Source organism: Peromyscus eremicus, chromosome 2 (genome assembly GCF_949786415.1).
Source record: "Peromyscus eremicus chromosome 2, PerEre_H2_v1, whole genome shotgun sequence".
NCBI classification, from domain to species: domain Eukaryota; kingdom Metazoa; phylum Chordata; class Mammalia; order Rodentia; family Cricetidae; genus Peromyscus; species Peromyscus eremicus.
The window spans coordinates 11,341,497-11,345,782 of NC_081417.1; the positions used below are offsets into that span (position 1 = coordinate 11,341,497).

Consider the following 4,286-nt stretch of genomic DNA (forward strand, 5'->3'; position numbering starts at 1 on the left):
CCTGGTGCATAATGGCCTTCTGGGTAAAGAACTACCCTTACCTCAACTGCTGACAGCACAAATGTTGTCCTTTCTGGATGAATGGGACACAAGGAAAAGCAACTACCAAACTCTGCCAAGACAGGGTAAAATAATCTTTCAAATTTCCTGCTTCTGAAAATGGTCTGTCAGATATTCTACAGGCCTATAGCCAAATTGGATGCCCCAACAGTGCTGAGAAACTTTAGGTGACTGTCTAGGCTGCCAGCTGTCTCTATTTTCGAAAATTGCTTGCGTTAATTTTCTTGTTTTCTCAGGTATTATTATATTCTTTCTCAGGTCTTTAATGAGGTTGAAGACTAATAATTACAGTTATAAACTTCTTGTATCTTAGCTAGAACATATTAAGTACTAGATTCAGATTCTTCAGGATTGAACATTTACCTATGTTCTGGACATCTCTGGATTTTAGTATGTGTTTCTTGTTTGATGTTGTTTTTGTTGGTTGTAGTTCCAATTTGCTTAGGTCATTACCCATTATTTATCCTGAACAATACTAAATAATCATTCCTATTGTATATAGTTTTGCATTAGGTTAGAACTTTCTTACTTAGACGAAAGGAGGAGATGTAGTGGGAGCTGTTTGAGCCGTGCCCTGAAGCACCACCCCTAGTGAGGTAGCAGGTAACTGTTACAACTGCCTGAGGTACATGCCCCTGGGGCATGGCCACTTGGGGACCCTTGAGACCTGGGATGCACATACATGGCTCTCTCTCTTAGCTACCTTATGGTTTTGGATGCTGAGACAGACCAGGGCAGAGTTCTCCAGAGAACAGTGTTGGATCATGCCTCACCCTTCCAAGATCCTGTGACAAATTCCTTATTCTGTCTTGTGAGTTAAACCCCAAATAAACTCCCTTGATCATTAAGCAGACTCTGTGGATTGCTATCAATAAAATTACAATAGATCCTAAGGAGGAGTGACCATCAAGTACCTAGGGACTCAGCAGAATGATGCAGAGGCTATTGTAATTAGGACCGATGATAGATCAAAGAAAGAATATCCCCCTAAAGTCCAATTTGGTGAGCAAGAGGGTTTTATTGAGATTATTTACATGATTTGGGTGAGGGGTTACTTAAACTAGGAATGAATCAAAGGAAGCTGCATTGTGAAAAGCCAACATAAGCACTGGAAACTTGGAGCCTAGAGCTCACCACGTGACTTGCAAAAAGCTCAACAAATTTGAGATTATCTTCCAGACAACTCAGCTGCTCTTCCTTCCAGGCAGCTTGGCTTGTCTCTTCTTCTGAATAGCTATATTGATCTCAGTCTCCTCAGCAACCCTCTCTCTTTATGTAACCTTGACGAGGGAGGGGCCTTCTGCCTCTTATCAGCTTCAGAGACTTCCTGAAACTCTTGAGTGATTTACTTCCTGAGACTTATTGAACCTCCCTTTATAACATGAGGAATACAATATGAGGAATAACAAGCATCCTTTAAAACTTTCTAGGACTTAACAAGCTTTGTAGGACATTCCTATGCCACATACACATAAATATGTTCCCTGTGTGCTGGCCAGAGATACATATCTTACAGGGATTATTTTATTGATGTTCCTAGCAGTTCTCTGAGGAAATTATTATTGCTGTCTCAGATTTCCTGCTGAGTAAACTGAGATTGGACAATTAAGGAAGCTTTAAAACTTCCATTTGATCCATCAGTGTAGCCTGCAGCAGCGTCCTTAACCAACAAAGTCATTTGCTGAGGTATTCACCTCTCCTACTCTCAGCCATGGTTCTCCGATGCTCAGAACTGACAGTACTTGATGACACTTGGTACTGTATATCCAGGCACATATATAAGCACACATATATGCCTACTCGGGTGGCTATGAGATCTTACTCTCTTCCTCCCTTCCTAGTCTCTAATCCTTATGACTTTTGTTGTTTTGGTATGGTTGTTCATTTATGACACAGGGTCATAACAGACTCAAATATAACTCACTACACAGCCTATGCTGCCCTTACACAGGTGGCAACCGCCTTACCTCAGTCTCCCACACATTGGGATTATAGATACTAGTACAGTGTTCACCTTCTTGTGGCCCTTTGACCTTCAGCATATAGAACTTGTTCATCAACCACTGCCTTTGCTACTGTATTGTAAAAATTGCAACACCCCTGCTGGTAAGTAGAACTCAAGATCTTGCAAGTGGATGATGGGAAGGAAGTGGATTAGAACAACTACACTCAAGTGACAGAGGAGATCTGAGACTGAAAAGCCAAGGACAGTGGTGTATCTCTTTTTCAGAAAGGAATAGGTATGGTACCTATTTAGCCTGTAGAAAAGAGAGTGCTGTATTTCCAAATTATTTCCAGTGAGCAAAATAGTCAATTTTAGTTGTGGTTTCATACCTTAATCTAAAGATATTTGTTTCAAGACTCCATAGTCTCTTAGAAACAGAAAACTTTACATTTTGACATTGTGACTTATCATGGTCTTTATATGTCATAATTCTAGATCTTCAAATCTTCATGAGTATTCCACTGGGAATCTAAACAAGTGTACAGTGGGAGGCAAGGCAAATATCATTTTCAGAGTCTCAAACTCTCCTTGACTGACCTAGCCAGGCACCCACCAAGATGCATTATCAATGAACTCCATACGTACTAACAAGCACCCCTTGTCCCTCCATCTGCCTTCAGTCCCCAGTTTTCTGTAACCTTGAAAGGTCCCTTTATTGCCCTACTCTGGAGTTGAAGAGCAATGCAAGTAAAAGTGATCTTTTCAATTACTACAAAACAGTTTCAGTACTTAAAATCTAACTTCCTCTTGGGATTGCCACTAGGTTTGTAAGTATTTGGAGAGATGGGAGAAATATTTTTAATCATGACTAAATTAACCACTTGTTTTTGTTTCAAATAATTTCAGTCTTCACCAAATAAATAAATAAATACATTAATAATTTAAGAATTGGAAATCACTATACTATAGTTTGGTGGATGTTTTGGTTAATGTGATGTTCAAGCTCAACGTTTCAAACATAAGTGGTTTTACATGTCTCTCACTTATTTTGTCCACTGAGATTTTCATTGAATCATTCTCGGTTAACTTTTAAAGCATACTTTTACATATTTCTAAAGCCATATAATGCATTACAAAATAGATGGGTTCATATTTAAGCATTTGTAACTAAAGATATGTTTTAGAAAACTTTTGAACTTTAATAAGATAGTATTTGTAACTATTGTTATTCATTTCACACCCAACATCCTTTCTTACCTAAATTAAAACCTTATTGGGGGCATTCATTCAAGCTGTAAGTGTTTTCTCTAGTGAACAACCAATTCATTTCCCCCACAGCATGTTCTAATTTGTGCTTGGAGTGGTTTACAGAAGCATATGGAGACCAACCGCAGTTATGTTTGAGATTTTTCTCTACAAAACACGGTAATTGCTTTTGTTTTGCTGATTGCTCTTGGAGACAGTTGCAAACCTTTTCAACTCTTTCTTTATCCTCCAGGTTTTTAATTGCAAACCCTCTTCTGTTTTGTCAGGTTGATTTCTCATGGTGAGCTAACTGGATAGGGCTGGTTAATCTGTCCAGACAGTCCATGATCTTCAGGAACTATCAGCCCCTTGCTCATAACTGACAAATTGTTCCCCAGTATCAGACATCATTGGACTCATTTTTTTCTATAGTGCTATGAACACAAAAGCAGAAAAGACATAAAAGGTAACAAGCCTTTTATAGCATAAAAGAGAAAGTAAGATTGGCATATCCTTTGCTTATGATTTCTTCTGGGTGGGGAGGGGTGTAGTGGCAAAAGATACAATAATACAGGCATCTTTCTGATTGATTAAAGTAGCGAAGTGTGTTCTTTGCTTCATAAATAATGCTCTATTACTTTTCTTCAAAGACAAGTAAACCTTGACAGACTGACCTTTTCCAGGGCCCGAGTTGTTTCTATGCCATAAATTATACTGTAAAATGAGTGGAGAAGCTACTGAGGAGTGTGTGACAAAATAAGATTAAAGATTACTGCACACAAAAGATTGTTGTTTTATTAATGGATTCCTGTCAATGGGTGAAAAATTCTCAGTCTTCCACTGGATCCTGAGATCATGTAAGGTAGTGAATGAAGAGGACATTTTCTAAGAGCTACACGTATTCAAACAGCAATACCCAATTAGTATTTTCTCCCTCCTTAACTGCATTGTCTCCTGAAACAGATTTTGCTATTGTGGAAGGAGGCTGCACTACCCATGCTCATTTGCTCTCAGAGGCCAGCTTTTGTGCACTGAC

At 38.8% G+C, this 4,286-nt stretch overlaps 1 long non-coding RNA gene across 1 annotated transcript; it reads left to right on the plus strand.

The window, feature by feature from the left end:
* On the plus strand, positions 1-3,969 carry LOC131904535 (uncharacterized). The gene is made up of 3 exons (XR_009377752.1): positions 1-125; positions 3,344-3,430; positions 3,538-3,969. It is a non-coding gene; the product is annotated as an uncharacterized LOC131904535 (long non-coding RNA).
* Positions 3,970-4,286: the final 317 nt, after the last annotated feature.